General features: G+C 45.1%; 10 non-coding genes across 10 annotated transcripts; 4 read left to right on the top strand and 6 right to left on the bottom strand.

Moving 5' to 3' along the window:
• Positions 1-1,065: 1,065 nt before the first annotated feature.
• trnai-aau (transfer RNA isoleucine (anticodon AAU)) lies at positions 1,066-1,139 on the bottom strand. Its single transcript has one exon. It is a non-coding gene; the product is annotated as a tRNA-Ile (tRNA).
• Positions 1,140-1,982: 843 nt separating this feature from the next.
• trnas-aga (transfer RNA serine (anticodon AGA)) lies at positions 1,983-2,064 on the bottom strand. Its single transcript has one exon. It is a non-coding gene; the product is annotated as a tRNA-Ser (tRNA).
• A 1,270-nt stretch (positions 2,065-3,334) lies between these two features.
• trnai-aau (transfer RNA isoleucine (anticodon AAU)) lies at positions 3,335-3,408 on the bottom strand. Its single transcript has one exon. It is a non-coding gene; the product is annotated as a tRNA-Ile (tRNA).
• An 842-nt stretch (positions 3,409-4,250) lies between these two features.
• trnaf-aaa (transfer RNA phenylalanine (anticodon AAA)) lies at positions 4,251-4,332 on the bottom strand. The gene has a single exon. It is a non-coding gene; the product is annotated as a tRNA-Phe (tRNA).
• A 3,657-nt stretch (positions 4,333-7,989) lies between these two features.
• On the bottom strand, positions 7,990-8,131 carry LOC138237552 (U4 spliceosomal RNA). The gene has a single exon (XR_011189003.1). It is a non-coding gene; the product is annotated as a U4 spliceosomal RNA (small nuclear RNA).
• Positions 8,132-10,376: 2,245 nt separating this feature from the next.
• On the top strand, positions 10,377-10,448 carry trnag-ucc (transfer RNA glycine (anticodon UCC)). The gene has a single exon. It is a non-coding gene; the product is annotated as a tRNA-Gly (tRNA).
• A 1,172-nt stretch (positions 10,449-11,620) lies between these two features.
• On the top strand, positions 11,621-11,694 carry trnat-agu (transfer RNA threonine (anticodon AGU)). Its single transcript has one exon. It is a non-coding gene; the product is annotated as a tRNA-Thr (tRNA).
• Positions 11,695-18,646: 6,952 nt separating this feature from the next.
• Positions 18,647-18,810, top strand: LOC138237539 (U1 spliceosomal RNA). The gene has a single exon (XR_011188990.1). It is a non-coding gene; the product is annotated as a U1 spliceosomal RNA (small nuclear RNA).
• Positions 18,811-19,446: 636 nt separating this feature from the next.
• Positions 19,447-19,565, bottom strand: LOC138237567 (5S ribosomal RNA). Its single transcript, XR_011189017.1, has one exon. It is a non-coding gene; the product is annotated as a 5S ribosomal RNA (ribosomal RNA).
• Positions 19,566-20,854: 1,289 nt separating this feature from the next.
• On the top strand, positions 20,855-20,996 carry LOC138237554 (U4 spliceosomal RNA). The gene has a single exon (XR_011189005.1). It is a non-coding gene; the product is annotated as a U4 spliceosomal RNA (small nuclear RNA).
• The last annotated feature ends 285 nt before the right edge of the window (positions 20,997-21,281 follow it).

The raw sequence follows: 21,281 nt of genomic DNA, 5'->3' as shown, positions 1-21,281 counted from the left end.
TTCCATTACCTCGTTTATTCTGGATATTGGACTCCCCTTCTGCCTTTTTGACTTTGGACCTCGCCTCTCACCTCGGACTGTTTGCCACCAGTGTTCTCCCTGGATTACGACTTACCTTACGCCTCTTGACCACGAAACAAAGCAAAGCAGAGCAAAACAAAACGAACAAACGAAAACCCTCACGTCCCGCACTTGCATATAACGCCGTTACGTGCCCAAGCGGTATTGTAGGTCATCCTAGCACTGCACCCCGGGGCGTACGGTATATGGGAACGAGCACACGCCACGAATCGTCTTGAATCACTCCCTACAGCTGTAAGGTGCCTTGAAGCGTGCACCCCCAACTTTCTTCTTTGCCCATCTGTGAAAGGTAAACTGTTGAACAAACTCTGAACCAGCTCTAAGGAAACTAACCCGATTAGACGTTACTTTGACTCATCTTTTTACGCTCAGTGCTGGATTGCTCAAACTCCAGCTAGGGTTAGGGTTAGCATTCCCACGCTACTTAGACACTTTGTTTACGCTCAGTGCTGGATTATGGGAACTTCAGGACGAGTGGGTATTTTCTCCTATCTGTCAATTCTGTTTTGTTTTGGAGACTCTTGGCTGCCTATGTTGTACAGTGCAGCGTGAAGGAAACATTTTCCAAAACTGTGTCAGCTCAAAAGTTGTAAGAAAACCTCTCCAGCTGCTTTAACTCTCTTCATTTTTGTCATTTAATGTGACACTCGATGTATAACTGGAGCCTCACATATGCAAATGGTGAGGCTCCAGTTCGACACCCAGTTCGACACCACTTTACAGTATATGACAAAAGCATGGCAGACTGTGCCGGACCGGCAGATAACTTCCGCTTATTTTTACCATATTAAACATTGGAAATCCTCCCACTTGTATTTGTGACACTTGATTTTGGCTCCACCTAAGACACTCTTAAATCTTCAAACACTTTTCTCTTCTCCCGCAACACTCTTGTCTGTCGGCACTATGTGGCAGCGTTGCATGACAACCCCTCTCACCACGGAAAGGAAGCTAACAGCTTTGGTAAGAGAGGAGAAAAGGACCTGGCCAGTACGGGGCTCAAACCCGTGACCTTGGCGTTATTAGCACCACGCTCGAACCAACTGAGCTAACCAGCCTCACAACAGTGCTCCTCTCTGTGCTGCAAAAAATCGAACTCAGGGAATTTCTTTTGTCCTCCTTTGAATAGAAAGCCGTGTAATTCAGTGTACGGGCTTTCTCGTGCAGTTTCATGGTTCTTGTAACCCAAATCCTACACTGGCCTGAAGTGCCCCCCCATTTCACAGCATTTTTCAGCTGATTTAAAATGTACCTAAAGGAGAAGCATTATTGAAGACCATCAATTACCAAGAGCTTTTGTCAAAGGTTTTGGTGGTCATTTTGAATGACCACAGAGCGCTGTGACCTCGGTTTTACATCTCATCCAAAAGACAGCGCCCTTTTACAACACAGCATCTCCGTCACTATACTGGGGCATTGGGACCCGCACAGACCTCCGGGTGAGCGCCCCACCGCCGGCACCATTAACACCGCTTCCAGCTGGAAGCTTTGTTTTTCCCTGTAGCTCACCCTCATCTGGGTACTGACCTGGCTCACACCTGCTTAGCTTCAGTGGGTTTTTTGAGTTGCGAGTTGCAAGGGGATGCAAGTGATGGAGCCGCTCGCTGCAAAAGCCACCGCATTGGCCAGGAATCGAACCCGAGCCTCCCGCGTGGCAGGCGAGAATTCTACCACTGAACCACCAATGCTCAGTGCTTGGGCCTTCAAAAAAGACGCTTTTTTGGTGCTCTGTGCAAAACGCGTCGACATCTGCTTCCAGCTGCAAAATGCCATTCGCGGACGCTGAAGAACTTATTTCCAAGGCAGCGGGTACAAGCGATTGGGCGTTTTAAAACCACCAGGAACAGCAAAGAGGCGCGCTTCTTTGCTTGCGCCGAAACACACCGACTGGAGGCGGATAACGTAGTCGGCAGGATTCAAACCTGCGCGGGGAGACCCCAATGGATTTCTAGTCCATCGCCTTAACCACTCGGCCACGACTACAGCAAGCCCCACTGCCGCTGCGTTCTTGCTACAATCTTACCTGGATCGCGAGGCGCCGGCGGAAGCCTATTTCAAAGTCGTTCTCCGTTTCAAAAAAAAATTTCCAAAATACAAGCCTTGCAGACAGACACGCCTCAGAGGACTTAAGGGTGGCTTCATGTCGGAATGATAAAGTCTCCCCGTCCGGACATGAAAATGCCACTTTGTTACACACAAAAAAAGAATCAACAACAGAGAAATGCCCACAAGCATTTGAAAAGCCGCACCACGTCGCACTTGAAATAGCTCTTACATTAGTGGTAGACGCAGGAATCGCCTTTTTATTTACGCTCTTACCAACGCGATGGAAAGCAAAACAAAGCAAAGCAGAGCAAAACAAAACGAACAAACGAAAACCTTGCGTATAACGCCGTTACGTGCCCAAGCGGTATTGTACATCATCCTAGCACTGCACCCCGGGGCGTACGGTATATGGGAACGAGCACACGCCATGAATCGTCTTGAATCACTCCCTACAGCTGTAAGGCGCCTTGAAGCGTGCACCCCCAACATTCTTCTTTGCGCATGTGTGAAAGGTAAACTCTTGAGCAGACTCTGAACCAGCTCTAAGGAAACTAATCCGATTAGACGTTACTTTGACTCATCTTTTTACGCTCAGTGCTGGATTGCTCAAACTCCAGCTAGGGTTAGGGTTAGCATTCCCACGCTACTTAGACACTTTGTTTACGCTCAGTGCTGGATTTTGGGAACTTCAGGATGAGTGGGAATTTTCTCCTATCTGTCAATTCTGTTTTGTTTTGGAGACTCTTGGCTGCCTATGTTGTACAGTGCAGCGTGAAGGAAACATTTTCCAAAACTGTGTCAGCTCAAAAGTTGTAAGAAAACCTCTCCAGCTGCTTTAACTCTCTTCATTTTTGTCATTTAATGTGACACTCGATGTATAACTGGAGCCTCACATATGCAAATGGTGAGGCTCCAGTTCGACACCCAGTTCGACACCACTTTACAGTATATGACAAAAGCATGGCAGACTGTGCCGGACCGGCAGATAACTTCCGCTTATTTTTACCATATTAAACATTGGAAATCCTCCCACTTGTATTTGTGACACTTGATTTTGGCTCCACCTAAGACACTCTTAAATCTTCAAACACTTTTCTCTTCTCCCGCAACACTCTTGTCTGTCGGCACTATGTGGCAGCGTTGCATGACAACCCCTCTCACCACGGAAAGGAAGCTAACAGCTTTGGTAAGAGAGGAGAAAAGGACCTGGCCCGTACGGGACTCGAACCTGTGACCTTGGCGTTATTAGCACCACGCTCTAACCAACTGAGCTAACCGGCCTCGCAACGATGCTTCTCTCTGTGCTGCAAAAAATCAAACTCAGGGAATTTCTTTTGTCCTCCTTTGAATAGAAAGCCGTGTAATTCAGTGTACGGCCTTTCTCGTGCAGTTTCATGGTTCTTGTAATCCAAATCCTACACTGGCGTGAAGTGCCCCCCCATTTCACGGCATTTTTCAGCTGATTTAAAATGTACCTAAAGGAGAAGAATTTTTGAAGACCATCAATTACCAAGAGCTTTTGTCAAAGGTTTTGGTGGTCATTTTTAATGACCACAGAGCGCTGTGATCTCGGTTTTACATCTCATCCAAAAGACAGCGCCCTCTTACAACACAGCATCTCCGTCACTATACTGGGGAATTGGGAACCGCACAGACCTCAGGGTGAGCGCCCCCCCCGCCGGCACCATTAACACCGCTTCCAGCTGAAAGCTTTGTTTTTCCCTGTAGCTCATCCTCATCCGGGTACTGACCTGGCTCACACCTGCTTAGCTTCAGTGGGTTTTCAGTTGCAAGTTGCAAGGGGATGCAAGTGATGGAGCCGTTCGCTTCAAAAGCCACTGCATTGGCCGGGAATCAAACCCGAGCCTCCCGCATGGCAGGCGAGGATTCTACCACTGAACCACCAATGCTTAGTGCCTGGGCCTTCAAAAAAGACGGTTTTTTGGTGCTCTGTGCAAAACGCGTCGACATCTCCTTCCAGCTGCAAAATGCCATTCACGGACGCTGAAGAATTTATTTCTAAGGCAGCGGGTACAAGCGATTGGGTGTTTTAAAACCACCAGAAACAGCAAAGAGGCGCGCTTCTTTGCTTGCGCCGGAACACACCAACTGGAGGCGAACAATGTAGTCGGCAGGATTCGAACGGGCGCGGAGAGACCCCAATGGATTTTTAGTTCATCGCCTTAACCACTCGGCCACGACTACAGCAATCATCGTAGCACTGCACCCCGGGGCGTACGGTATAAGGGAACGAGCACACGCCATGAATCGCCTCGAATCACTCCCTACAGCTGTAAGGCGCCTTGAAGCGTGCACCCCCAACATTCTTCTTTGCGCATCTGTGAAAGGTAAACTCTTGAGCAAACTCTGAACCAGCTCTAAGGAAACTAATCCGATTAGACGTTACTTTGACTCATCCTTTAAGGGACCCTTGTTAATTGGAGAAATCAATGATTTCGAATTAATTCTGTATGCGTTAAAAGACAGCTATACACAGAAAACATGCAGGACACTGCTCATGATGTTTCCCGAGCCGAAACACAGTGCGTTTTTCCAAGCCATTTGACAAAGCCCGCCCACTGAAAACTGCAGCAGATCGTGTAAAGGCGTTCAACTTTGTAACTACTGCACGCACAGGAAGCAGAATAAATTCCTCTTTTCAAACTGTCAAAGGTTTGCTGCAGGACATCGCACAATCTCTTTTGAACGGGGACAAACGATTTCTTATGGGGCGCAGTAAGTACAGACGTTTATAAAGCTCCACTCATGCCGACGATGCAGCATGAAGAAGCGCAACCTAACGTTTGACAGACAAAAGCCGGGCGCCGCTACGAGCAATATGAAATCAAACTGACAGCACACGGCGTTTCGCGCTGACTCAAAAGTAATCTCGACAGACGATGTTCTCTGCATAACGCTGAAAGAGCTAAAGAGCGTTTCTGTTGAGACGTAACCCATTGGGCAAAAGACGTATAATATACGTCTATTAAACGCATATCTTAGACGTCTAAATGTGGTCTACAATTCGTCTAGAATGAAATTCTAATATACGTCTAAAGTTAAACGTCAATTATACGTCTATATTTAGACGTTCATTATACATAAATGGTTGGAGTTCTATTATACGGATAAATTTAGAGGACTATTATACATATATGGTTGGAGTTCCGGATAACTTTAGAGGTCTATTATACGTATATGGTTAGAGGTCTATTATACGTATAACTTTAGAGGTCTATTATACGTATATGGTTAGAGGTCTATTATACGGATAACATTAGAGGTCTATTATACGTATATGGGTAGAGGTCTATTATACATCAAAGATAGATTTTATAGGTGTAGAAACAAGTAAAACAAGCCAATGATTAGGTTTAGAAATGTATTCTGAAAATACACATTCACACCTGAAACATATGTATTTCAAATTATACATTGTATACAATCAATCAACAATCAACATATGGGCAATAATCATAAAAACACAACTAGTCTTAAACTTCAGCTACAAATTCTGGTAACATGGCAATATACAGTATAGTAATGACAAACACAAAACTAATTACATTAACACACTAACTCAAAACCACATTTTGATTCAAATATACATTTTAAAATGTACAACTTCTATATTTCCAAGAAAAAAAAAATATTACAATGGAAGTTAAGACGATTTTTGTCCACTATTTGCAAACCCTGTCTAATTGTCCTAACAGAACCAAAAACCTATTATTTTCAGAGTCCAGATCTCCTGGCCCCCTGCCTTGCATATGCATTCTTCAAGTAACACATTGCGTGCTCCTTTATTTCTTTTTCTGTTGATGTAGGGTGGGACTTCAGCACCGCAGCTAGGAGAAAATTATATAATATTACTTCCCAAACAAATGATGATTAATATCTTCTTTAGTATAATCTAAAAAATGAACGGTTTACTAAGCTCAAAGCTGAAATAAATGTATAAAATTTGGCTTGCATCATAGCAGTTGAGCAATAAAGTCTGTCCTAATTAAAGAGTACCCAAAGTTTGAAAGTACAACATAGAATAAGAATAAGAGAAACGGCAAAACGATTTTGTGTCATCTTCCCCATTCACACTATTTTATGTGCCATTTTTTTGCTTATTCACATACTATTTTAATCAAAATAATATTAAGAAAGATCTGTATGTATTCAGATAGTATTATTATTGTTCATACTTACTCGTCAAAAGAGGATTGCTGAGATATTTGCGGATATACTTCTATGTTTGAAAAACGTGTCCAAAATGGTGACCAACGAATACTAGCAATGCATTGTGGTATATAACCGGAAAATATGCTGGGTTCGATATTTTCTCAACTTATGCGTTTATTAATGTTGTCGATATTATGGTTGAAATTTAACATTGATAATACATCGCTGCTATGTGCCCCCTGCTATGAGCTGATGTGCAATTTTAACGCATGCAATAAGTAAGGATCGGTCACTGTTGTATGGTATTATATATAATGACATTATGGAATAGGATGGGGACAGGCCTGGCATCACGGGGGGAGGGGGGAATGTCGCCGCTTCAGTTTTGGGCAAAAAGTTTTACCTAACTTAATTTGCACCCTAAAAAAATAGTTGTACTTTGTCAATGGTCAGACAACACTAAATGACACGAACAGTCACTCAGTCTGTTTGATGGGCAGGAGGGCTATCCGTCCAGGAACTGCACATATTATTGAGTGTTAACATTACGATCCTGTTTGCTCAGGTGGACCGATTCCTTGCAGTAGTTTATCATTATACTTAAAATCGTTATATAACTAGGACTAGTTATAGCAGTCTGTGCTTTCTGTTGGTTTTACAACATTTTTTTCTTAACGATTCAGAACGTCCATGTAGCTGCAAAAATGAACGCTTATGGTACTTTTCGCTCCAGGCAATACAAACCTTGAGAGTGACGAAAAATGTGCAACTGAACTTCATCGCAAATACCAGATTGCTAGTCGTTATCTTCTATCATGAAGCACTAATCAATGGCATAGCTGCGAGATTTCATTTGGGTAGCTGCACCGTACAGCTCCGTTTCAACCGAAATATCACTCCCCCCTCAGAATTTCAGACGCCCCCCGACAGATTTTTCCTCGGGCACCGCGCACTGATGGGGGACTTTTGTCAAGAAAATAAAAATAGAAACTCTATAGGCACTCAAACATTTTACTGTTTTTTTTCAGGCAGGTGGTAAGACCCCCTCAGCAAAACCCTTGTATGCCAAGCTGTGGGCATTGATTCGTCGAATATACGTATATTTACGGCGAAATTACGGCTATACGTATATATACGTCGCCTCGACGTATAATCAACGTCGAATTGCAACCGTAAAATCGACGACATGAATAAACGCATATATAACGTCGAAAACACATCTAACACAGTGCCTGAGGCTTTTTACTGTATGTATCGTGTGTGCCGCAACTAGGAGTATACGGCACTCTGCACAGTGTACGAAGTAAATTATTTTCGCAGTAATTAATTTATTATATTTACTATATTTATTATACACGTGTAAATTAATTGCTGCGAAAATAATTTACTTCGAACACTGTGCAGAGTGCCGTATACTCCTAGTTGCGGCACACACGATACATACAGTAAAAAGCCTCAGGCACTGTGTTAGATGTGTTTTCGACGTTATATATGCGTTTGTTAATGTCGTCAATTTTACGGTTGCAATTCGACGTTGATTATACTTCGAGGCGACGTATATATACGTATAGCCGTAATTTCGCCGTAAATATACGTATATTCGATGAATCAATGCCCACTGGGAACAAGCTCGCTTCTTTCTACCATGATGTCACCATGACCAAATCTGTCTTTAAACACCTTGCTCAGTCTCTAACGAGACTGTCAAAAATTGCTTTCGCCGATTGTATTGCAAACCGGCGGAAGCGGGGTATTGGGAAAAGTTTTCAACTAGCAATAATCCCGCCTCGGCTAAACCTCACAGGCTACGATACTGCCACTGCGCAAAGCTGACGGTTGCCAGGCAACCGCGGGGATCCTATGGAAATCGTTATCAATCGTCTCATGGCATGTCGTTGCTGTAACGCTTCATATTTGTCGTCTTCTTCTAGCTTGAGGTTTTGAAGAATTTCATGACAGACAAGGGCTCCGTTGGGAACAAAGAAACCCGTTGATTCTTTTCAGCAGCAGAAATACAACCCTTTAAATACAAGATGACAGAACAATGACGAAGGGCATGCCGGGAGGAACTCATGCACTACAGAGGAAAGGGGGCGGGCACGTACAGTTCACATTCAAGCCACAAGTACTCTTCTCGGATGTTGCACAAACAAATCCTAACGTCTTGAAAGCATTGCGGCATGTTTGTGTCCCACTTCCCGTGGCTGCAGGATGACTGACACGAACGGACAAACACAATCTGTGGCGTTTAGCGTGACATAGTCTTGCAGGCATCGTGCTGTCTCACTGCAATACTATACCGCTGGAGGAAACAGTCCATCTGGCCATGAAACTCATTTGAACGTCTAGCTACAGCAACTAACAATATCATGATTTATTCAGGATGTGTGGAATCAGCACGTCCCGGAGACAGCTTCCGAAATCGTGAGCATTCTCTGGTGGTAGGGGCGTTCAAGATGGCGCTCAGGTGGGAGGTAAAGTTTAGTGGTTGAGGATTTTTTTTGAGTTTTTCATGACCTGAATGTTAATTTTTGCTTTTTTCGACTACAGAAAAATAAGGACTTAACACTACTTGTTTAAACTTCAGTTATAATTGAAAGAAAAAAAAACTATTTTTTTTAGGTTTAAGAATTTCGATATGAGTAACACTGGGAAAAGAAAAGAGAGTGCTGGTTCTTCGAAGGAGAAGTCTAAGAAACCTCAATCGTATATGTATAGCACTACAAGAAAATTGATGGCAACTAAAGGGAAAAGTGAAGCAGCTGGAGGGGACGTGGAAAGAGTGCTGGAGATGCGCTCGTACGCGAGCGCTCGCAGCCCAAGTGAGACTCAGCTGCCAGAGGAAGAGCCCAGCCCTGCCCAGCACACCTGTGAAAACCCCGGCAGCCAAGAGAGGAAGGGGCGACCTGACGCTGGAGGAGCTCCAGACCAACATCTTCAACATGATGGCACAGAGCATGGGTGAGCTGAAGGAAATGATTTGATCTAATACAGTCGCAATCGAAAGTCTTAAAAAGTCCATGGACTGTGTGTTTAAAGAGGTTGAAGACTTAAAGAGTGAAGTAAAAGTTCTTAAACAAGTAAATACCAAACAAGAAAAGCATATTAAAGAACTTGAATTGAAAGTGAACGATGTAGATAGATACCATCGATGATGGAATTTAAAATTATTTGGAGTTAAAGAGGAACGTGATAAGGACCTTGTTGCAACAGTGAAGGGTATCTGTAAAAGGACCCTGCCAGACCAGGAGGACGTAATATCGGCCATTGACTTTGTTCACAGGCTCGGGAGAGCGAACATGTCTGGGCAAGTGCGCCCCAGATCGATTATAATACAGTTCACCAAGAGGACGGCGAGGGACATGCTGTGGCGAGCGGCGAGGGGGAATGAGTATTTGAATGGGAACAAACTGAGGTTTGCAGAGGACCTGTCTGCCGCGGACAGGAGTACCAGGAACCAGCTGTGGCCCCAGGTTGAAGCTGCCAGAAGAGAGGGGAGGAGAGCCTACTTTGTGGGAGTGAGGGCCTTTGTGGACGGGAAGGAGATTTGCTCCCAGTGACTGCTCAGTTAATGATTATGTTTGGTTATATTTGTTATACCAGTATATACTAGTGTTTCTTTAGTGTTAGTTTGGAATGGTGTAGTTAAGTGTTAAGGACTGTTATAGTTCTGGTTCTTTGAAAAACTCAATAGTTTAGACAGTCTTAGAGTTAGTTATTTGCTTTTGTGTATGTCTTTTTCATGAATGCCAGAGGTACTCGAAATGTTGTTAAAAGAAAAACTGTGTGCTGAGTTTTATTTTTTACAGGAAACGCATGCATGTTGAAACTAAAGTTTATAAATAATTGAGAAATATTAAAGCAAGGAAAATATGATACGTGTAAAATATACAATTTGATCACATAATTACTTAATTACCTCTGGTAGTTAAATGCTTTTTTCTGCTGCGTTTTTTTTCTCTTGTACATGACTCTGATCCTCTTGTTGTATTTGTATTTGTAAATTCTATGTTTAATAAAAAAAAAAATTAAAAAAAGCATTCTCTGGTGGTGTCCTGCAGGCCTCCTGTGGGTGTGCGTTGGTGGTATAGTGGTGAGCATAGCTGCCTTCCAAGCAGTTGACCCGGGTTCGATTCCCGGCCAACGCAGTGTCGAGTGTTTTCAAATGCTGTCATGAGCCTTGGATTGTGACTAGCAAAGCGAAGCCTTTTGAAAGAGCTAAAGCACTGAAAAACGGAATTGAGGGAGAATCTTACAGGGGATTCTGAGCGGTGTCTGCATACACGCAGTCCGATACGGGTGCTGAAAGCTTGAGCTACTCTCAATGTCATGCTGGGTTTCCCTGGAGTAAATCTGTTACTTTGAAAGAATGCTTCTCGCAGGTTCAAAAAGGGACCCTTGTTAATTGGAGAAATCAATGATTTCGAATGAATTCTGTATGCGTTAAAAGACAGCTATACACAGAAAACATGCAGGACACTGCTCATGATGTTTCCCGAGCCAAAACACAGTGTGTTTTTTCAAGCCATCTGACAAAGCCCGCCCACTGAAAACTGCAGCAGATCGTGTAAAGACGTTCAACTTTGTAACTACTGCACGCACAGGAAGCAGAATAAATTCCTCTTTTCAAACTGTCAAAGGTTTGCTTTACGAACGCCGCAGGACATCGCACAATCTCTTTTGAACAGGGACAAACGATTTCTTATGGGGCGCAGTAAGTACTGTTACTGTCACTGCTCGATACCGACGTTGGCCTACTATACCATGTTCAGCCACCGCTAGAAAATGTACGGCTCTAGCACCGGAGCAAACAACAGGAGGGCTGACGTCGAACAGGCACACATGTCAGACATGGAGAGCGATGAGAATGGGATTCGAACCCATGCTTGCAGAGCACAATGGATTAGCAGTCCATCACCTTAACCACTCAGCCACCTTGTCGATGAAACTGGGCTGTCCGGACATGGGTTGGCGCGCTCCAGATGATCTTTTTCTTTTTTTCCCCACGTACTCGAGGGTCATTTTCCTGTTCCACATGTGATTTCAACATTTTCCTTGGGAGATGTCAAGCCAGCAAGCCACTGCTGTGGTTCAGTGGCCAGTGTGGAGTTCAGTGGCCCTGTTGTACACAGAAAGCACATTGAGCTCCTTGGACATGAAAAGTTCCAGATAAAAGCCATTTGTCATCCTTTCTCTTGGTGTCGATGTTGCTATTGTATGTAAAGGTGGCAACTTGCTCAGCGAGCAGGCGGAGCACACACCGAATGCAGATGTGTCTGAGTGGTGTGTCCAAGTGGCTGCAAAAGGACAACACTCCTGGGGCACCTTGGCTTAGTTGGTTAAAGCGCCTGTCTAGTAAACAGGAGATCCTGGGTTCGAATCCCAGTGGTGCCTTCTTTGTTCTGTCTTCTCGAACAGAACTGGTCCTTACAGACAACCGCCTACAACTAGACTTAATTAAATGCAAGTATTCATTTCCTGTCTTTAACGCGACTTGTTTTTCTTAAAATGGATGCAACTTGCAAAACATGAAATACAAACCTTGCTAATCAGCGCTAGCGGCTGGCAAAAAAAAAAGAAGTCAGCTATTTTTTTTTCTTTAACCTTAACCCTGCTAACGGAGAAGAGTTAAACGACCGAGTCTATGCAGCTTAAACGGTGCGCAAGTCGGGTTCTTAGCTGAAAGGGTGGTAAATCACGCTCACCCCAGTCCTTAATCTTTTAAAGAGGATACAAAATTGAACCTAGTCGCCACATCACATACATCCTGTTCAATGATAAAAAGGTAACATCTATCCTCGCTCCAGAGTAAATCTCACGTTGAGGGCATCTTTTTTTTCACTTTACCGTGAGTCGGGCTCGGCTGCACAGAGGAGAGAGCAGAGCAATGAGATCATAGGGACAGGGGAGTCACACGCTGGCGGTTTGAATACGCGGAAGATCACTGAGGGATCCACAGTATGTGGACCCTCCGTTCGCCATCAGTCCACACTCCGGACTCTGAATCCTGCCATCCGAGTTAAGATCTCGGCGGAACCTGAGGCGCAGTTCCTTCTTAAAACGTAATCTGGTGAGCATTTCTAGAATCGCACTTGTATAGATGCAGCCTTTAATGTGTTGCTAGGTTAAAATTGATGACTTCTTGTATTTCAGTAGGCAACTGCCCTCTTGATTTTGGATTTAATTTCTTTATTACAGGGGCGCTTTTATGAAGACAGAGTCATGTTCAGGTACTTTGCTTGATGGAGGAAGCTCATTTCGGACTCTGTGATCTGCTCACCTGGAAAGGTCTGCTGTACTACTACAAGAGAGAAGTAGGGTCTGGAAGAAGGGACAATTTTATGATGCTTTGGAAGATAATGTTTTTTTTTTCTTATACTGAAAATGAAAAGTAGTTGTTTCTATATGGACTCAGTCTTTGGAATTTGTATATTTATACATTTCAGTGAACCCTCAGCCATTCCTTCTGTATTGTAATTCAATTTCTCTTTTAAAATTCCTTCCCCACTTCTAGGACCTGCAGTTGCTGAACTCCACAATGGCTTCTATTGGAAAGTCTGTGACTGAGACCATTATTTATTTTGGAGCAATGAGCAATTCTTATATAAATGCAATAAAATCATTATGCTCAAACTATGAGAGAGAATTTTAAGGATAATTTAAGAAATCAGTCTTAGCTTGTTTCTATACACAGATGGTATTATTTATTTTCAAAGGAAACCCGCGAGGATTCCCCTGGTGTGCAAGATGTGCCTGAATACTTTTGATCAGCTTCCTGCTCACTTCAAGAGGGCGTGTATGAAGCACGCCACGGCAGAAGAGATCAGGTGGCCTCTCAACAGGCGAGGGAGGACATGATGAATTACCTGAAGAACGGGATCATCGTGGATTACCACAGAATAGAGATCAAAGGACACTTTGTCGGCTTGAAATACAAAGAAAATCATGTTCTATGGGACAAGATAAATACAAAACTTAAGCTTTTATTTTAATTAGATTTATTTATAAAGCATAAGCAATCATTTATTACATTAATATATGTGAAAATAACATTTTAGTATCATACGTTTAGTATATTTAGTCCCTAATGCTGAAAGAAATGATCATAGAACATGACATCTAACCTTACCTGCTGTGTTTTTAATCCCTATTGCTCAATGCACGGTGAAAGCATTGCATACATATGTCTGACAATGAGGAATGGGCCCCTGAGACAGTCATTTGCCTGTTTCACAAATGATCGTATTTTACTAGAGATTCTGTTTGGGATTCAGATGTGCATTCGGACAGCAATCCCTTTCAAGAAATGATACATTCTGGATGAGGTCAAAGGTGCTGGAACACTGTATTTAGGATGTGTTTGCAGAGACTGTGTGTCTCCTGCTTCAACGCAGTGAGAAATAGATGTGCTCCTGTAATTCATTGGTACATGCCCAGGGCAGTAAGCAGTCTGAGGATTTATTTCCAGACGGCATAGAGCAGTGAAGCAGTGAAGTAGTGCAAAACACTGGATCATTATATTATTAGAATCTATTCTACTGAAATTATTACATTATACACAATTTGAGTTCATTTTAAAAAGTAAAAGGTAATGAAAGGAATGCATTTTCGTAAGAAAGATAATACCGATATGCATGTGATAATCTTCCTTATATCATGTAGTGCGTCATTTGGACACTTTGTGGGATTGAAATACAAAGAAAATCATGTTCTATGGTACAAGATAAATACAAAACTTAAGCTTTTATTTTAATTAGATTTGTTTATAAAGCATAAGCAATCATTTATTATATTAATATATGTGTGTAGCGGCGAGGCTTATTAATAAGGCAGAATTAAGTGTTCTGAGCCTTCCCAAATGAGGCCCCATTTCTCTGTTCATCTCTGTGGTGCAGCCACAGAGAGACTATTCATGCAGGGTGATTTAAGGTCCTAGGACAGCTCCCAAAGGGGGATGCACTTAGCTTAGCCTGGCTATCATGATCAATGGTCATCCATTGGCGCCTATCTGTCTAGGGAGTGCCAGTTGGACATCTGGACTGCATTACTAAGTGTCAGGACTAAGTGACTCATATCTCACCTTGATCAATCAATCAGGGACTGGTAGGGCCGAGTAACCCACGTGGGACTCTGATGCCCATGGAACTTTCAGCCAATCAATGAGCTGAAGTTCCTCCAGGTAAAAACAGGCAACACAGAGAGCCTGTGAGATTCAGTAAGATTCAGAAGGGAGGATTCAGAGGATTCTGTGGACAATTCTAAAGGGAATTCAAAGGAGAATTCCAGGGCAGGACGGCCCAGGAGCAGAAGGCTCCCAAGGGCAGGACATTCTCGCAGCGCGCCTCCTGACCATCCTGAGACTCAGCCCGGACAACCACGGAACGGCCAGTGTGTCCGAGTGCCAGAACTTTCCTTTGTTCTAAGAGTCTAGAGCGGAGGTTGCCAGAGAATAACCAGAGGATCCACCCGAGGTTAGCACCAGCAGCAGGCCTCGTGAACAGGTCGGAACTGTGGACAGCTGAATCACTATTCAGAACTAGCTCTTCATTAGGAACGAACCGGTCCTCTTCCTGACTGGCTGGGACCCATAGTCATCTTTTCTCCTGTGCACAAACTTTGCTAGTTAAAGCCAACACTAACTAGCCAGTCAGTGAGCATCAGCAGCGCACCGTCGCAAGCTGCACAGCACAGCCTGGCACGGAGCCAGAGAGCGCGGATTGGACAGCAACAGCCTGCAACTGTTTCTTTGTGCCCGCAGGAAGATCTGAATCCCCAAAGATTGGATGAGTATTCAACTTCAATGCATTACAGCTCGAGAATTCAATTGTTATCCCAACCAGTTGATATCAATTTAATTCCTAAGAGTTATGTACTTGTTTGAGTATCTAATGTAGAAGTTATAACCAAGTTCATTAACGAAACGGTCTTAATGAAATATATACTGAACGTATGTCCTCTTGATATGTGTAACACTTCGTAACTGACTGAATATATATCTTTTGTATTCTGATAACCCTCTCGATAAGATCTGTTAGGTTTACATGCATATTTTATGTATTAATAAATGTATCCTCGTGTATTAGTACCTGTGTGTGCGCGTTGTTTGAGTTATGTCGCATGGTTGGATTCTAAAGCCATCAAAAGAATCAACTTTGTGATTTACTGCTACAATTAATAATTGTCTCAGTAAATGCCCAAACCCTACAGAACTGGTGCCTTCAGAGAGCCACTACATTTAATTTTGCTATGGCAACATTACATATTTGGCGTCCCTGAGCCGGTTTTCTTACATTATTTGGCGTCCCTGGGTGGGCGTGGCAAGACTGAAATGAGTCAACCAAGCGGAATAATTCAATATAAAACGCCGCTGGTTTCATACACAACAATACGGTGTGCTGAAAGCCGAAAGAAAAAAAAGTTCCCCTTGCTCTTTAAGCAGTGCTTGATTGTTTTGTGATCTTTTGCGATCTACCGGGTTGATTGCATACTTGATCTTGTGGTTTTCTGTGGTAAAACTGTGATTTCGTACTTAAAAGTAATACTCTTTAAGTTTAACGATGGTTGCTAAAAGGTCTGAATTCGAGTCGCTATTTAGCACTCTCTCTAGCAGCGACAGGTCTGACCACGATCTCTTCCATATCTCCGTCAGCGGAGAAGCTAGAAGGATAAATCTCCATTCTCTGAGAGAGCTAGCGAAGGACATAGAGAGATTTGACCCCGCAGTGTCAGAGAATAATATCGAGAGTTATATTCAGGACCTCAGGTATACCCTGCAGTATCTGCCAAACGCCACAGAACAGGAGAAAGTGTTTCTGGTCAGGAAAACTACCAGCAGAGCTGTACATGAGTGGATGGCTAGGCAGATGAAAGAAGTCTGTAATGATTTTGAGAAGCTTTGTCAAGCACTTATTGAAGAATAAAGTGCGTTTATTGACCCGACTGCTGCGATAGCCGCCGCTCTTAACATTAAGCACGAGAGAGCAGAGTCCCCTCGCGAATATTACGAATGACTTAGACGAACTTATTTTGCAGGGCGAAATGATGAGGGTTGCGAAGAGAACACACATTTCAAGGGTTTATTCATTGCGAATCTCCACCCGTCAGTCAGAAAGATGATCTTAATGCATACAGATGCACAGACCATGAAAATGACTGATATTAAGAGATTCGTGCAGAAAGCCTGGGAGTATGATGTCCAAAGTCGCTCTGAGCAAAAAGCTGTTAAAGTGACTGTGTTTGCCGTCAGAGCCAGCAGGGTTAATTCCCCCCTGCTCGAAGGAGCACAGGCTCCTGAGCTGGCTAAGCCCCGTTCCAAAGCATGCACACAGGACCGCACCCAGCGTCCTAAGTGCCATGAGAACACCGGGGGAGGGAAAGGGCTAGATAAAGCTGAACAAAAGGATTCAGTAGCCGCCCACCTGGCCATGCTTGAACAAGCTTTATTAGGACAGGGACAACCGCTCCCCAAGGCTGCGGGAAGCGTGAATGAGCTGATACTCTCCACTGGAGGAGGCGGAGACCCGCCCCCTCTCCCTCCCTCAGTCTATCTGATTGAGCGGAAGGGTTCCTGCCTGGATGAATTCAGCCACTCCCAAGTCAGTGCTGACTCCACCCCTGAAGTCACAGAGCAGGCAGTAAAACACAGAGGAAAAGCAAGTAGCTTTTACCTCAAGGCTGCCATGGGAGATGTCTTACACAGTGAGACACTGATTGACACTGACGTTGAAAGGTGTTTGATGTCACACGGCAAGCTCAAACGGGTTGAAAAAGAAAAGGGCATGCGACTCAGAGAGGAACCTTTGGTGGATCACCAGAAAGGCAAAGTGTGGAAACAGGTCAAGGCTCCTAAGCCTTCTGTACAGAAGGAAAGGGGGGCCAAGAGGCAGACTGTGCTCACACAGTGCCCACCGAACACATAAGCCTATGTGGAGATTCCTTCTGTTCCCTCTGGACAAGAAATAAAAATATTTCCTTGTTCCCCGGATATACAGGGAAGTCGTGTCCCGGCCAAGGTCCCAACAGCCTCCATGCCACAGGAGCGGTGCTCCAAGCAGCCGCCTGATCCACCAGGTAAAGCACACACCTTTTACATCCCTAAAGAGGAGCAGATCTCCCCACCTGGCGATGAAAAGGAGCTTTCCCTGTGCACCCTGGCACCCAAGAGGGGTCAGGAACACCACCCTGCAGTGGTGGAAGGGATCCAGATGGCAGGAGAGCAGGTTGGTGATGTAGCCCTCACCCTTAGCCCTGAGAGGTCCTCTATTAGTGAGGATCTGCTTGAGCAGCTGTCACAGGGCCACCGCCAGGTGCCCCTGGTGCAACATTCACAGGTTAGACAGGGAATGAAAGCCGAGCCGGTTTTCTTACAGCCACCAGCTCAGTCTGTCAGTCTGAGTCTGACCAACAGTGGTTCAGCCAGACTGGAGCTGGATGGTCAAGTCACCCGCCTGCCAGTGCAGGACATCGCAAAGAGGGGTGTCAGAATCCCCGCCTGCACTGACATGGGCCTGGTGAGTGATAGTAAGTTCAAAGACAGTGAACTAGCTATCCCAGTACTGGGGCAGCTCCCCGAACCCCTAGCAAGGGAAGGGGGGAGCGAGCAGGTGTCCTACACCCACGCCCAGCGAACGATTGTAAACATGCCGATAGAGGGATTCCTCAATCAGGAAGTGTGCAGGGTGGACCTGAACAGTGAGAACGGGGTAACAATCCCAGATCACTCAGGTGCTCCAGATGACCACTCAGCCGAGGGTCAGGCATGCTCTACCGCTGCACCGCCCCCTGCAGGGTTCCTAGAGCACAGGCATGAACAAATCGAAAAAGTAGATGCCCTGGAAAAGGAGGAGCAGCATCAGCAGCTGCGTCAGATCTCCCCATATTTCCAGGATGTTGGTGCCCAAGATGCCACAGGGCATACTGAGAAAGACACCATGTACACGCTGCGCCAGCTTAGAAAGGCGACAGTCATTCAGAAGGAGATGACTGGGATCAGCCACCCGAAAAGACTTTTGGGAGGACTGATTGCTGCCGCCACTGTTGCACGTTTGCTTTTTTCTGGTAGGTTTGTGTGCTACTGGCACTCTCACCCTGACTGCCCCAAGAAGGCAGGGGTCAGAGATGCCGGAGGGTAGTGACAGACTGTATCGACAGCAGCAAAAGTTGGAAAGCTTAGGGAAAACCCTACAGGCAATTTCCTATGCAACAGGGTTAAACCTTATTCCCCAACCAGTGGACATGATTGTTGGTGTTAACAAGTGGACATGTTGTTGGTGCGGGGCGAGGAGGTGGCCTAGGCTGCGCGATTTGTGCTGTGGGTGCGGGCCGCTTGCAGGGGCCTGTTTAACTCATACTTACCTGGCAGGGGAGATACCTTGATCAAGAAGGAGGTTCACCCAGGGCGAGGCTCGGCCATTACACTCCGGCTGTGCTGACCCCTGCGAATTCCCCAAATGTGGGAATCTCGACTGCATAATTTCTGGTAGTGGGGGACTGCGTTCGCGCTCTCCCCTGATGTGCTTGGTCCAAAATCAGATACGGGAGGGTTAGGACACCACGAGCTGCGTGGCTGCGGAAGGATCCCGGTTCGACAGGAGTGGACGCCGCTGCTGGTTCTCGCTGGCTTTTAGTTAGGGGTCCGGAGAAGCATCTCAAGCTAGTTCCACTACTCCTTCCGGACGTTCATTCCCTTTTCAAAGTCAGTCGTTTTGCTGTAGTCTGCGTTCTTTAGGCTGATTATCGAGGTTAGCCTTTATTTGGTCATGGGGGGCCTCGGTACTGTATGCTGAGTCTAAAGACAGTTTCACCCGTTTTCTGATTGCTCGGTTCTGTACCAGTGCAGACATGTCAAACAGTGAATGGCTGTACCTCTATTGTATCCGTGCTCAATGAATGAAATCGGTAACAAATGAATATATGTCTAGTTATACGAAAAACGAGTGGTTTATCGACTCATCTTCATTTGCAGATTTAGAGGCAGCTTCGATATTCGTTTTACAGACGGGGTTTTTTTTTGGAATATGGGTCACACACATGCCACAGCAACAAAACATCTCTAGAGATGAGGCTATAGATCACCTTTCCATCCTGCAGGTTTTCCTCCCAAAGCCTACGGCACCAACGGCGACCCCTGCTGGCCGGGAGAGCAAAAGCTTACAGCACCTGGTATTCCCAGGCAGTCTCCCATCCAAGTACTACCCAGGCCTGACGCTGCTTAGCTTCCGAGATCAGACGAGATCAGGCGTGTTCAGGGTGGTGTGGCCGTAAGCGAAAGCCCCGGCGCCTGACTCGCTACTTGAAGCTGTGTGTGGCAGGGGTTCCGTGCCCCCCGAGCGGGACTGAAGGATCGTTCGTGTGCAACTCTTTGGAAAGGAGCTGCTTTCCAAATCGCTTTGCGTGCCTGGATGTTGGCGAATGCGCTCCCTTGTGTTGGCTCGTCCCGCACTGGAGGAGGACAAACAATCTGCACGGAGGAGCACCAGGCAAGTCTTCAGTGCACAGCACTCTGGAAACATTTCGGGGCTGTCGCGTGTTTATTTCAGCACGTAAAGCGCACCGGTCCAACACGTCGGCCGGGCGCGTGGCGCCTCCGCCCTCTTGCTGCCCCTGCAGCTGCTTCACTTTTCCCTTTAGTTGCCATCGATTTTTTTGTAGTGCTATACATATACGATTGAGGTATCTTAGAGTTCTCCTGCGAAGACCCAGCACTCTCTTTTCTTTTCCCAGTGTTACTCATATCGGACTTTTTAAACCTAAAAAAAAATCGTTTTTTTTTCTTTCAATTATAACTGAAGTTTAAACAACTAGTGTTAAGTCCTTATTTTTCTGTAGTCAAAAAAAGCAAAAATTAACATTCAGGTCATGAAAAACTCAAAAAAACTCCCCAACCACTAAACTTTACCTCCCACCTGAGCGCCATCTTGAACGCCCCTACCACCAGAGAATGCTCACGATTTCGGAAGCTGTCTCCGGGACGTGCTGATTCCACACATCCTGAATAAATCATGATATTGTTAGTTGCTGTAGCTAGACGTTCAAATGAGTTTCATGGCCAGATGGACTGTTTCCTCCAGCGGTATAGTATTGCAGTGAGACAGCACGATGCCTGCAAGACTATGTCACGCTAAACGCCACAGATTGTGTTTGTCCGTTCGTGTCAGTCGTCCCGCAGCCACGGGAAGTGGGACACAAACATGCTGCAATGCTTTCAAGACGTTAGGATTTGTTTGTGCAACATCCAAGAAGAGTACTTGTGGCTTGAATGTGAACTGTACGTGCCCGCCCCCTTTCCTCTGTAGTGCATGAGTTCCTCCCGGCATGCCCTTCGTCATTGTTCTGTCATCTTGTATTTAAAGGGTTGTATTTCTGCTGCTGAAAATAAGCAACGGTTTTCTCACAACGCCCTTTGTTCCCAACGGAGCCCTTGTCTGTCATGAAATTCTTCAAAACCTCAAGCTAGAAGAAGAAGACGACAAATATGAAGCGTTATAGCAACGACATGCCATGAGACGATCGATAACGATTTCCATAGGATCCCCGCGGTTGCCTGGCAACCGTCAGCTTTGCGCAGTGGCAGTATCGTAGCCTGTGACGTTTAGCCGAGGCGCGATTATTGCTAGTTGAAAACTTTTCCCAATACCCCGCTTCCGCCGGTTTGCAATACAATCGGCGAAAGCAATTTTTGACAGTCTCGTCAGAGACTGAGCAAGGTGTTTAAAGACAGATTTGGTCACGGTGATATCATGGTAGAAAGAAACGAGCTTGTTACGTCTCAACAGAAACGCTCTTTAGCTCTTTCAGCTTTATGCAGAGAACAGCGTCTGTCGAGATTACTTTTGTGTCAGCGCGAAACGCCGTGTGCTGTCAGTATGATTTCATATTGCTCGTAGCGGCGCCTGGCTTTTGTCTGTCAAACGTTAGGTTGCGCTTCTTCATGCTGCATCGTCGGTATGAGTGGAGCATTTTAAACGTCTGTACTTACTGCG

This window comes from Lepisosteus oculatus, unplaced genomic scaffold, assembly GCF_040954835.1.
Source record: "Lepisosteus oculatus isolate fLepOcu1 unplaced genomic scaffold, fLepOcu1.hap2 HAP2_SCAFFOLD_99, whole genome shotgun sequence".
NCBI lineage: Eukaryota > Metazoa > Chordata > Actinopteri > Semionotiformes > Lepisosteidae > Lepisosteus > Lepisosteus oculatus.
The sequence above is the reverse complement of the archived record's forward strand: the minus strand, read 5'-3'. Positions and strand labels throughout refer to the sequence as shown.